Here is a 14,374-nt window from a genome sequence, read left to right as displayed (position 1 = left end):
ATTAACATGGCTTGAAATTATGCAAAGCAGAAGCTGAGCAATGAGAAAATCCATAATCATCACTCAAAAATGTAACACACTTATCTCAGAAATACAAGCTAAGAAGCAAATCAATTCTTGAAACAATAAAGAATAGGTTTAGCAAACTTTATTGACTCAATATATGTAGAACACTTCAACCAATAACTGCAGAAAGCACATTCCTTTCAAGTAAAATAAAATATTTATTAACTAGTCATATTTTTTGCCTTACAACAAGTTATAACAGGTTTCAAATGACTGAAATAAAGTGGGGTTTTTTCTGGCTACAGTGGAAGTAAGGTAGGTAGAAATCCATAATCAAAGGAAAACTAGGATGTTTCTAAAAGTGTGAAAATTAAACAATAATTTTCTAAAAAGCTGATAAATCAAATAAGCTAATTTATAAATAACAAATTAAATTCAATTAAAGAAGAAAGGAAACACAAAAGAGTAAAAACTAGTAGAAAAATGAGAATGTTGAAATATCAACAAAGCTATAAGTTAGTTCTTTGGAAAATGTTTAATGGTATAAATTAACTTATTAACTAAGTTTGCCATAGATTTTCTTCCAAGAAGCAAACATCTTTTAATTTCATGGCTACAATCACTGTGCACAGTGATACTGGAACCCAAGAAAATCTGTCACTGTTTTCACTTTTTCTCCTTCTATTTGCCATGAAGTGATGGAAAAAGATGCTATGATCTTAGTTTTTTGAATGTTGAGTTTTAAGCCAACTTTTTCACTCTCCTCTTTCACCTCATCAAGAGGCTCTTTAGTTCCTCTTCACTTTCTACCATTAGGGTGGAATCATCTGCATATCTCAGGTTGTTATTTCTCCCAGCAATCTTGATTCTAGCTTGTGATTCATCCAGCCTAGCATTTCGCATGATGTACTCTGCATAGAAGTTAAATAAACAGAGTTACAATATACAGCCTTGTTGTACTCCTTTCCCAATTTTCTTCATTTCTCTTTTCTCCAATCTCCTTTCTCCATCTTTCAATGTCAGGTTCCAACTGTTGCTTCTTGACCTGCGTATAGGTTTTTCAGGAGACAGGTAAGGTGAGCTGGTATTCCCATCTCTATATTATGTGCATAAATGTATGCATATATAAATATATATATATATAATAGGTATAATGATATATCCATTATACCAGCTTTGTAAAGTTAGATCTGAAATTAGAAGAAGAAAATTATTTACAAATTCATCAGTCAACATCAAGTATCTAAGAATAATTCTGAATAAAAATTTGCATGGCCTCTACATAGAAGACATAAACAAATAAATAAATGGAGGAATATATATGGATATATATGCATTATTGGGCTTCCCTGGTAGCTGAGCTGGTAAAGATCTACCTGCAGTGCAGGAGGCCTTGGTTTGATTCCTGGGTCAGGAAGATCCTCTGGAGAAGGGATAGACTACTCACTCCAGTATTCATATGCTTCCCTAGTGGCTCAGATGGTAAAGAATCTTCCTGCAATGCAGGAGACCTGTGTTTGATCCCTGGGTTGGGAAGATCCCCTGGAGGAGGGCATGGCAACCCATTCCAGCATTCTTGCCTGAAGAATCCCCATGGACAGAGGAGCCTGGTGGGCTAAGTCCATGGGATAGCAAAGAATTGGACACAATTGCGTGACCGAGCACAGCACAGTGGCCTGCAGGTTATTGTGGCTTATCAGGTGACTCAGTGGCAATTTGCCTGCCAATGCAGGAGATGAGGGTGATATGGGTTCAATTCCTGAATTGGGAAGATCCCCTGAAAGAGGTCACAGCAACCCACTCCAGTATTCTTGCCTGGAAAACCCCATGGGCAGAGAAGCCTGGTGGGCTACAGTGCATGGGGTCACAAAGAGCTGGACACAACTTAGTGACTGAGCATGAGCAGAATGTATATTATTATATGTATACATGCTGATATATAGAGACAGAGACAGAGCGAGATCTGTTATAAGGAGTTGGCCCACGTGATCCAAGGTCTGTAGTGGGCCAACTGGAGACTCAGGATAAATAACAGTATAAGTTCCAGTCCAAATGCCAGCAGGCTGGAGACCCAAGGAAGAGCCAATATTTCAATTTGAATCCAAAAGTAGGAAAAAGAAAAAACAACAACAACAACTCATGTTTCAGCTTGAAGGCAGTTTGGCTGAAGGAGTTCCCTCTTACTTGTAGGATGGTCAACCTTTTTGTTTTATTCAGCCCTTCAACTGATCAGATAAGGCCCATCCACATTAGGAAGTGCAGTCTGCTTTACTCAGACTACAATTCAAATATTAATATCATCAGAAACACCACCCCAGACACCCGTAGAGTAATATTTGACCAAATGCCTTGTGACCCATCAAGCTAATCATCACAAGAATACTCTTTGTCAACTTGGCATCCATGCACATCTCCTTAAATGAAACAATGTTTGAGTAGAAACAATAACAAGATTACAGTTCTCCCAAACTTGATACAACAATCCTGTATACAATCAAAAACACTAATCCCTTCCTCAAAGGAGGTAACATCTTTGAGTGATGTTTTCTCTTTGATTTCCCTAACTAACATATAATGATATACAATTAATGATATTTAAATACTATGATATAAAGTTCAGCCATCTTATGTTATATCATAAAAGGATAACATTATATGTTATATGGTAATTGGCCAGAATAGCACACTCAAAAGAGGAATAGATTGCCTTCAGCATCCAAAGAGGCCCACTGGGTGTTGTGCCTCTGTTTCAGTTGTAGGAGAGGCTGGAGACAGCCCTTTATCCTCTGCATTAAAAAGCGTATCTCTACATGCCCCACACCACTGCGTGCCTTGAGCACGCAGTACTTCCTACCCTTCTGGCCCACTTCTTGCTACTGCTTGCCAGCTAAATCCAATCAGCATAATGTCAATCACATAATGGATGAGTAAGGTATCTTGTAAAAGGGACATTTGATCACGATTCCAGCACATTACATGATGACATAGGCCTGCAGCGTGGGTGCTCCCCTGAAGTAGGACAGTCGGGTGTATTGCTGGCCTTGCCAGCAGAAAGCAAACTGCTTCAGATATTTGCTCTTGACAGATATGGAGGGGAAAAAGCACTTGCAGGTCAATAGCTGAACCCCAGGTATCAGGGGGTGTGTTAATTTGTTCAAGCACAACTGTTATACCAGCTATAATGGAAGTCACCACCTGATTAATCTAACAACAATCAACGTTCACTCTCAAGACCCATCTGTCTTCTGCAAGGGTGAAATAGGTGAGTCAAAGGGGATGTGGTGGGAATTGTAACCCCTCCACCTTTCAAGTTCCTCATGAGGGCACTGATCTCTGCAACCCCTCCAGGAATGTGATATTGCTTTTGGTTCAGTATTTTCTTAGGTAGAGCCCATTCTCAGAGCTCCCACTTGCATTTTGTACCATAATGTCTGTTGCTTGAAAGGTCAAGGAACAAATGTGAAGATGCTGCCAGCTGCTAAGCATTTCTATTCCAATAATGCATCCTGAAACTGAGGAAATAATCACAGGATGGGTTGTAGGGCTCCCTGGGCTCCCTGGGGGTTAAGCGTGACACCAAGAAGTCCCTCCTCAAACTGGTGGGGCACTGGGACATTTTGGCTCTCTTGGAATTCGGATCAGTCCAGCCAGTGTTCAGGAGTCCCTGAAAGTTCTGATTATTCCCTTCTTACCAAAGTACAGTTACCTCATAAATGGCTGGAAGTCCCTTTGGGGAAGGCTGAAGTTAAACAATATACATTTTTGGCAGTTGGAGAAGACTCTTGAGAGCCCCTTGGACTGCAAGGAGATCCAACCAGTCCATTCTAAAGGAGATCAACCCTGGGTGTTCTTTGGAAGGAATGATGCTAAAGCTGAAACTCCAGTACTTTGACCACCTCATGCGAAGAGTTGACTCATTGGAAAAGACTCTGATTCTGGGAGGAATTGGGGGCAGGAAGAAAAGGGGATGACAGAGGATGAGATGGCTGGATGGCATCACCGACTCGATGGACATGAGTTTGAGTGAACTCTGGGAGATGGTGATGGACAGGGAGGCCTGGTGTGCTGTGATTCCTGGGGTCTCAAAGAGTCAGACACGACTGAGCAACTGAACTGAACTGAACTGAGGGTCCTTCCTGGGGGAGTCCTGACCTCCCTTCATTCAAAGAGTTCTGGGTCTGCAGAATTTTAACCCTCTGTGTTTAGGATTCAAGTTACACTTTTGGTCCCACAGAAAGGACCTATCACAGAGCTCTTTGAGGATGTGGGATGGAGGATGGGGGAAGTCACAAATTTATTTCTCACAGTCACAGTGAAAGGCTGTCCCCTGGACCGTCCCAGGGTAGAGGAGCAGGTCTTAAGTGGCAAATCCTCCCTAATATCCTGCTCTCTCTGAGACTTGGAATCCCTTCCTCTACATCAAGAAAAGGCTGCTCTAGCAGTTATAACTCGCTCACTATGGACCACTTTTGGGTCCATGTTCAAATTAACCAATCAATCAAACTCCCAAAGCTGCAACACTGATGTAGAATTTCTGCTGAGAGAGCCCACTTCAATACATTGGGCCTGATGGATCCAGTGCTGTGTTCCTCCCCGCATCACCCCACACTTGTGATTATCCCCAGACATGGTCCCTAACAACAGCAGGGGGCTCAGGGTTTAATTTAGAAGGGATGAAAATATTCCAAAATTGACTAAGCTGGTTGCAAGTATCTGTGAATGCACGAAAAACCCTCGAACTGTACATGTTAAATGAATGAATTATATGGCATTTTTTAAATTCCATCTCATATAAAAACTATTAAAAAGAGAGGAAAAAAAAGGCAGAAAGTTGGGCTCGTTGTTGTACTGTAATAATTCCCTCAGTCCCTTCCCCTCTTTCTCTGGCACCTGCGAGATGGTGGCCATGGTGGCCTAACCAGTGAGGTGAAGTCTCAGAGCCCCAACCCTTCTGGACCATATTTCCTTCAGAAATAGCCAACTTTGTCTCCACACACCTACTGTCTCCCAGCGAATTGATGGAGGGGTAGAAGCCTGGTTTGAGTCTGATGATAGTTTCTGTGGACTCTTGAGCTTGTGCCTGAGTTAAAGCTGTAAGATGTAAATTTAGGAACTTCAGAGGCTGTGTTTCCTGGCATGTTATAATGAGAAGGAAGATGGTGAATTTACATCATATTCAGGCAGAGTTCCTGCCCTCCTTGTGGCTTGGTTGTTCCATCCAGTGCCCCACATCCTACCAGTAATGATGTACATGTGCTTAATCCAAGTCCTAGAGAACCAATATTATTTTAGTTTTAAGTAATTATTTAAAACTCTGGCCTCCACGCACATAGTTAAGAAGAAAGATCATTGTTCTCAAAGGCCTGTGGTGAAACACAGGCAGTGCTGCACATCCGTGCACCGGGGGGTCATTCACAAGGGCAGTGCTGATCACTGCTCCAATCTCTTCTAAATTGCTGCGTGTGTGTGTGTGCTCTCACTCAGTTATGTCCGACTCTTTTCCACCCCGTGGACTGTAGCCCGCCGGGCTCCTCTGTCCGTGCATGGGCTTAACCAGGCGAGAATACTAGAGTGGCTGCCATTCCCTGCTCCAGGCAATCTTCCCAGCTTAGGGAACAAACGTGCATCTTCTGAATCTCCTGCACTTCAGGTGGATTCTTTAACCTCTGTGCCATTGGGGAAGCCCCAAATTGTTGCATCCAAACATCAAAATAGTATGCTTTTTTTGTGATGACTTGATTTTTCTGCTTTAGATGTTATCTATTGATGTCCTGATTTAAAAGACAAAGTTTAACTTTATTACAGTGCTTATTCCACACTCACTTTTCCAGTAAAATTTAATCAATAAACAATGCTTATATGACAGCCATTTAAACATATTTACTAAAGAGTCAAATAGTTTATCACTCATGTAATTTTTTTCTGGCATGGATATTTTATTTCCTTTGAGTTCCTTTCTTGAGCATTTTTTCTTTATGCTGCTTAATCATCTTTGTGTTTTTATTATGATTTTTTTGGGGGAAATTACTACACTTTCATACCCACTCCAGTACTCTTGCCTGGAAAGTCCCATGGACGGAGGAGCCTGGTGGGCTGTAGTCCATGGGGTCGCGAAGAGTCGGACATGACTCAGCAACTTCCCTTTCACTTTTCACTTTTATACATTGGAGAAGGTAATGGCAACCCACTCCAGGGTTCTTGCCTGGAGAATCCCAGGGACGGTGGAGCCTGGTGGGCTGCCGTCAATGGGGTCGCACAGAGTCGGACACAACTGACGCGACTTAGCAGCAGCAGCAGCACACTTTCATAAAATCTACAAGCATAACACAGTGAGAACTTGTATTCTCTAACCTCAATCAGAAATGTTTATTTTATCAAGCTTGTCTTCTCTCTGTCTCCCTATCTTCCTTTTACACACACACACACACACACACACAGACAACATAATGTGTATTGTGAAATCACTTTGCCCCTAATTACTTAAGCACATAACTCCTAAGACAAATGAAGCATTCCCATATAACTTCAATTCAATTATCTCACTTTTAACTCATAGTTGCCAAGATTCATACAATATTTTAATTTACTATGTACGCCTTACTCAAGTGTTGTCCATTGTCATAATAACAGCTTTATAGCTTTTTTCCTCCCAAATGCAGGATCCAAAGATCACATGTTGCTCTTGGCTGTCAGATATTTCTGGTCTCCTTCAAGCTAGAAACTTTTTTTTAAGGTTCTCCTTCTCTTCTGTTTTTCTCTTCTTCTGCCCAATCAATATTGACAGTTTTTATTTTCTGAGTAACTCCCTCTCCAGCCCCCCAGTCTCTCTGCCTCAAGACAATTTCTAATTATGATTTAGTGAGGTCTTGAGAAAGAGAAGGAAAATGTGTTGGCTCAAGTCATCATTTTAATAAGAATTCAATAAACAAAATTTCTTCTCTCATATCTCTTGCTATAAATGTCCTTTAAGAAAGAGAACCAAACTCAGTTCTTCTGGATATTTTTTTTTATTAGTTCATGTGTCCGGCATACATTGTCACGTGCAAGCATCCTCATAAGTGGCTGTGCTTTTGTGTACTGTACAGTCCTATATAGAGAGTAGAGTAGTACAGTGTCTTTATTTCAAGCTCAGGATGTCCAGAAGCAAGCATAAGAGCAGTGGTTATTGTAGCTGGTACTGCTAAGAAGAGATTCACGACGCAGGAGACGGCAAGGAGATTTTCTTTATTTGAGGAGCCACTGTTTGTTTTTGATGCACAGGACCTGAACACAGAATAATGCATGACGGTTGCAGCCATTCAGAATGAATCCAGGGCTACTGTGTTGTCTATTGATACAATAAGAAAAAAAAAAAAATAGCTACTACTCAGACATCACTGGATTGTTTTTTTCAAGAGAGTAGATAAAATTGAATCCAGCAAAGAACCAGAACCTGTGCCATCAGCATCAGATGTGAGGGACACTGCGTCTTGCTCTGCATCTCCTATCACTGACAACCCTTCAGGTCTACTACCCCCTGGCCTCCTCTTTCTCCTCCGGTCAGTGACACTTCTTACCTGTTCACTTGGTGCCAGCCCCTGTACGCCAGCTACTGTACTATACTGCTGTACTTTTCAAGATACTATACTGTAAGATTAAAAATGTTTTCTTTACTTTTTGTGTTTGTTTTTACGTACATATTATTTGTGTGAAAATTATTATAAACCTATTACAGTACTATATAGCCAATTGTGTTAGTTGGGTACCTGGGCTAACTTTGTTGGAGTTACAAATAAACTAGACTTAAAAACATGCTCTCAGAATGGAACTTGTTCATATGTAGGGGACTTGCTGCATCTTCATTCTAAATTTTAACCCATCTTTTGGTTTTAACTCATTTTCAAATTTGTGAATGATAAAATAATTCTTATGACCCAATTATATGCACGAAAATGTTTACTTACATGAAAATCTTTACTTACTCCTTCATTCTTTCTATCATCATCCTGAGTTTTTACTTTTTTTATTGTGGTAAAAGTCATGTAATATAAAACATACTATTTTAACTACATTTACATCATAGTGGCATTGAGCACACTTATATTGTTGGGCAACTGTCAACATCATCCACCTCCTGAACTCTTCACCTTCCTAAACTGAAACTTTGTCCCCATTAAACACTGATTTCCCATCCCCTCTCCCCACCTCCCCACACCCTGGCCTCTGGCATCTACCAATGTACTTTCTTATTCTATGAATTTGGCTATTCTAGGCAATGACACTCCACTCCAGTACTCTTGCCTGGGAAATCCCGTGGACGGAAGAGCCTGGTAGGAGCCCAAAGAGTCCACACGACTGAGCGACTTCACTTTCACTTTTCACTTTCAGGCATTGGAGAAGGAAATGGCAACCCACTCCAGTGTTCTTGCCTGGAGAATCCCAGAGACGGGGGAGCCTGGTGGGCTGCTGTCTATGGGGTCACACAGAGTCGGACACGACTGAAGCAACTTAGCAGCAGCAGCAGCAGGCATCTCATCATTCTGAATCTTGCTGAGGCTTTATCTTTAACATTTTATTTCACATATTAAATCCTAAATATGGTAGTTGATATTTCATTAAATTTTATTATCAGAGTTACAAATGAAAGACTTAAAGTCATCTACTTAACTGTGGTGAAGGCAGTTGCAGTCATCTTCCAATAATTAAGCTTGCTCTTCAGAAAGAAAAACTAGCAGAATAATTTTTCAGAGTTTTTATCTTGTCAACCTTTCTAATTTTAGCTTCTCAAGCTGCTTTCATTATACAGGCATTTCCTCTTAACATCAGCCATTCAGCACAAAACAATAACCTTATGCTCACTTTTGATTAATTATAAAAAAATTAATGTTTTGCATGATCCTCAGCCTGTATTCTAACAAAAAGTAAAAGTACTGTTTAAACAAGTTATCATGTTAAAATGAATATAAATGCAAACATAATGTTTAAAAGGTAAAAGGCTCAAGAATCTTCTCTTCTGATTCACCAGGTCACAGTGCTGATCATTCAGGAGACAGATACATTGTTAACAAATTTCAAAACATTACCCTTGACTATGATGAATCAATTCTTGTATTTGGAAAGGAATGTGAGATGATTTTTCCCTCCACATAGCTTTGGTAAAACAGGTTGAGTTATAAAGAAGTAACTATATATTTTTTTTTTTCAAAATATACTTCCCGAATCATGATGGACTATAAAATATGTGCATTTTAGGTAGATCGAATATTGAAAAACAAAGCCTGACTCCCTGGAAAATGTTAGCAAGGAGATGTCTTGTGAAATGTTCCTAAATTAACTGAGCAAACTGCTTCTCCTCCAAACTCTGAACACAGCAGACAGCTTTTTCTACTAGAGTTCAAAGATAGGCCATATGAGTCAACCACATTTTTGTAGCTTTATGTATAACCTATAGGATCTTGGCCTGGAAAAGTTTAACTTATTGATGGAAAATAACTTGTATGGCTGTATTCAGAGAATTTGTTTTTTTAATAAAATTCACATCAAAACTTCATCCTCCCACTTTTTAATCAACTTTTTTGAGCATCTCCTATGTACAAACACTATGCAAGGATGCAACGATTTTTATGTCCCCACTATTCTGCAATTGTTTGGATTCCTATTAACCTGATTTTTGTGTGGCTTTTTTGGAGGAAGAGTGTTGGTTATTTTCCTTTTGATCTTAATCAGTATCTCTGGACTGTTAACAAAGACAAAGGGCCCCCAGTAGAATCGCTTATGCTAGGCCCCGAGTGATCAAGCTGAGACTTAACTGAATTGAAGTTTGGCTCTTCCAGAAATGGATCAGCCAATCAGCAATCACCCCAAGAGCACAAATGCTGTCAGCTGCCTCACAGGCCACTGCCATCCCCTAAAGGAGGGTGACCCTGCCATAACTAACACACTGTTCTCACTGAGTATAACTTCCTTGTTTCTGCCCCCTTCTGCCTAAATTGTCTCATTTTATTTTGTTTAGAAACTTGGTACTCCATTCCGCTAGCTTGGAGGATGCCCAACTCGAATAGAATTTTGCTCAAAAACACTTAAAATTTTTAATGTGCCCCAGAATATCTTTCAAGAGTACAAATTTTTTTAAAAAAATTTTAAGACATATACTACATGTATGGTGTATGTAGTATAAAGACCTAAAGATCTAGAATCAACAAACTTAAAAAAGTACCAGTCTTGGGGACTTCCCTGATGGTCCAGTGGTTAAGACATGGCCTTCCAGTTCAGGGGGTGTGGGTTCAATCCCTAGTCAGGGAGTTAAGATCACACATGCCTTGTAGCCAAAAGCCAAAGCAGAAGCAATATTGTATCAAATTCAATAAGATCTTTTAAAAACTGGACCACATCAAAAAAAAAGAAAAAAGAAGAACAAGTTTTAGACATTGTACGTAATGCTGAGACTCAGTTTGCTAATATAAAAAATCAGGATCATAGCTCTTCTGAAGATTAAAGAAATAAGCAAAGTAGTGAAAACCTTGCCTAGAAAATCCCATGGACGGAGGAGCCTGGTAGGCTGCAGTCCATGGGGTGGTGAAGAGTCGGACACGACTGGGCGATTTCACTTTCACTTTCATGCATTGGAGAAGGAAATGGCAACCCACTCCAGTGTTCTTGCCTGGAGAATCCCAGGGATGGGGGAGCAAGTTGGACATGACTGAAGCGACTTAGCAGCAGCAGTGAAAACCTTAAGGGAAGGATGTGATACAATGAATAGAGATTAAACATTGAAATGAGACAATATGCAATTCATCTCCACTAGTTAAAGTGACCAGGCACAGATCGTTGCCCTGTCTTTGCCCTGGTTACTCACATACGCACTGATCATCTTGCAAAGTAGCCATGGGGACAAAGTGGCAGGGCCACCATTTCCTCTGCCAGGACCCTGGCACCTCACAGGTTCAACACACGTATCTACAGTTACAAATACCTTCATTTTTCTTCAGATGAAAGTTTTAAATTCTGCACAGTTTATAGTGTTAGAGATCAATATAGATATAATAATAAATGAAGTTCAGAATATTTCCATGTTAAGTGTTTTCTTAAATGTGCATATGAGTGTGTGTGTATGGGGGTGTGTGTGTGGCATGTCCCACCAGGGCCTCGTCACCCTTACACCTGTTTACCCTTGCTGTTTGGAAAGAAAAACAAAACCAAAATGACTGAGGGGAGTGGGTTACCAGGTGGTACACGTTTTATATAAATGTAAAGACCCAGTATTTTAAAAAATAGTGATAGAAGAGTAATACTGTTAGACATTAGGGAGACCATTTCAACCTGTTTTCCACTTTAGTCTCAAATGAGCACAGATGATATTTGAGAGGAAAGTGAAACTGAGCAGAACCCTGTGGGGCTCCTGGGCACAAAAGACTTGCCGTGTCCCCCATTTCTTGATTATAGAATAGGCTTTATTCAGCCTCTAGGACCTTGCTTGAGTTTCAATGAGCAGATTTAAACAATTGTTAATCAGGAAAAGGAAGGGATACTGAGACAAGGGAGGCGCAGCCAAGAAACAGAAGTGCAGCCTTGGGGCAGGGTCCTGGTTTCCCTCAAGGGATCACATAACAACATCTCTCAGCTCTTTTGCCAAGGTTGGACTCCCACCAAGTGGGAGAAGTTAACTGTTGCCCACAGGCAAGTAGGCCCAAGACCTGTGGGAACCAAAGGGTTAATGATACTGATTCCTGATTACCTCACCACCAACCAATCAAAAGAATGTCCACTAGCTGATTAGGCCCTCTTTGAATTGAGACTGTAAAACTCCTCCTTGCCCCCTCCAGGTCTGGACACAGTTTTGAGGGCATTAGTCCACTGTGGCCCCCTTTGCTTGGCAAAACATTTATGCTCTTTTCTACTTCACACAAAACTCTGGCTTCAAGAAGGAATTCAGTGTAGGGGTCCACAAGCCAGGTTCAGCTTTAAAAGCGATTCTGTTCCTACTGAGTCCTGCTTAGCAGAGCTGTTGAATAACTCAGCCTGATCTGCTAGGAAGCCTTATTTGCAAGTCATGCTGGACTGAGAAAATATGCACAGTACCTGCCTGCTCACAATGGGGATTTTGACCTTTTCGCTAGTTGGCAGGTAGTAAGTAAGTGCCATCTCTGTGGTTCCCTAATCTGTGGAAAGCAGGGAATTCACTACATGGGGTTCTTTCTCAGTCTCTTTTTTATTTTCATGTAAACCTTAATTCAAATTGTGTGAGTACTCCAGGGAAAGATCAAGAAAAAATAATCAAAATCTTTTCATTTGAATCAAAGATGCAGATCTATTCTCACTTGATTCTTATTCATTTGTAGTTATTAGGAAATAAGTAAAAGCAATAGGATAAATGACAATTTCTAGATTTATTTCACAATAATAAAATTAATAGTAAAATGAGCACTGTATATCTTTTATACTTTTTTCAAGTAAATGATTCAGAACTTGGTTTGCTATCATTAAATTTTGGATCCATAGAAACTGAAGCTTCAAGGCCCAACTTTATTAAAAACTCTTAGTTCTGGTAAATATGTATGTTTGAATCCTCAAGCAACCCCAAATCTGCCTATGTTCCTTAATTAGTGTTGTGACTTATATTTTCAAAGCAAGAAAATGAAAATATAACCATGAAAAGGAATATTTGAGAAGGTCAAAGACCAGCAATGCTTCCTATACAAGTGGTTCTATTGAGAAATAAAACTGATTTTTTATTTTAATGTAAAAAAATCTAACAAGATTACTATATTTCTAATAGAGTTTCTTGCCTGAATAATATAACATCAATTTATTTTTAATAATTGTTCACTATTGGTAAAGAGTCTGTCTGCAATGTGGGAGATCTAGGTTCAATTCCTGGGTCAGGAAGACTTGCCCAAGAAGGGAATGGCAACCCACTCCATTATTCTTGCCTGGAAAATCCCATGCATGAAGGAGACTGGCAGGCCTCAATCCATGGGGTTGCAAAGAGTTGGACACAACTGAGCAACAAATGCACTCAGATCTACACACTATCACAGTGAATTTTTAATTTTTTGTTTATTTTCAATGTTTGTCTATTCAGTCTTTGCCTATTGTAAAACTTTCAGTTAAAGTATACATCTTACCATACAGAGCAATTCCAGAGGAGAATAGAAGCAAAAAACACAATGGCCAGTAGCAGCAGCGTATTTGAAGGACCAAAGGGAGAAAACCTTCTTTGGATTTTTTTTTTTTCTACAAAAATCTGCTAACTCCTAACTGTGCCTTGAGAATTTATCCCCTCATTGGAGGCTGTGGAATGGAAGGAAGACATTTCTCATACCCTTTACATTCAAAAACAGTAAATCTTTACACATTCAAACCTGTACCAAGTAAATACAAAAGCATATTAAAAAGCAGAGACATTTCTTTGCCAACAAAGGTCCATCTAGTCAAAGCTATGGCTTTTCCAGTAGTCATGTATGGATGTGAGAGTTGGACTATAAAGAAAGCTGAGGGCCAAGAATTGATGCTTTTGAACTGTGGTGTTGGAGAAGACTCTTGAGAGTCCCTTGAACTGCAAGAAGATCCAATCAATCCATCCTAAAGGAAATCAGTCCTGGGTATCCATTAGAAGGACTGATGCTGAAGCTGAAGCTCCAATACTTTGACCACCTGATCTGAAGAACTGACTCATTTGAAAAGACCCTGATGCTGGGAAAGATTGAAGGCAGGAGAAGAAGGGGATGACGGAGGATGAGATGGTTGGATGACATCACCAATTCGATGGACTCCGGGAGTTGGTGATGGACAGGGAGGCCTGGCATGCTGCAGTCCATGGAGTCGCAGAGAGTCAGACATGACTGAGTGACTGAACTTAACTGAAGTAAATATGACAGGTCAGGATCTTAAATTAATTTGTAGAGCTCTGGAATTGCCTTATATTTGCATAGCATATTTTGTTTTACCAAACAACTTTACACAGCATTCCATATGAAAATTCCTTGTTAAAATTATGTTTGCCTAAAACATTCTCTGACATAAATTGAAGCAATATTTTCTTAAATCAGTCTGGTTAAGTGCTAGAGAGGGTGTGGAGGAAATGAAGCCCTCCTTCGCTGTTTGTGGGAATGTAAGTTGGTGCAACCAACTATGGGGAACAGCATGCAGGTTCCTCAAAAAACTAAAAATAGATCTGCCATATGACACAGCAATTTCATTCCTAGGTTTATATCAAAAAACCCCACTATTTGAAAAGATACATGCAACCCATTGTTATTGCAGCACTGTCCACAATAGCCAAGACATGAAAACGATCTAAATGCCCACTGACAGATGAATGAAAGAAGATGTGGCACAGATATACAAGGAAATACTACTCAACCATAAAAAAAAATCCAAAATATTTGCC

This window comes from Bubalus kerabau, chromosome 8 (genome assembly GCF_029407905.1).
Source record: "Bubalus kerabau isolate K-KA32 ecotype Philippines breed swamp buffalo chromosome 8, PCC_UOA_SB_1v2, whole genome shotgun sequence".
NCBI classification, from domain to species: domain Eukaryota; kingdom Metazoa; phylum Chordata; class Mammalia; order Artiodactyla; family Bovidae; genus Bubalus; species Bubalus kerabau.
The sequence above is the reverse complement of the archived record's forward strand: the minus strand, read 5'-3'. Positions refer to the sequence as shown.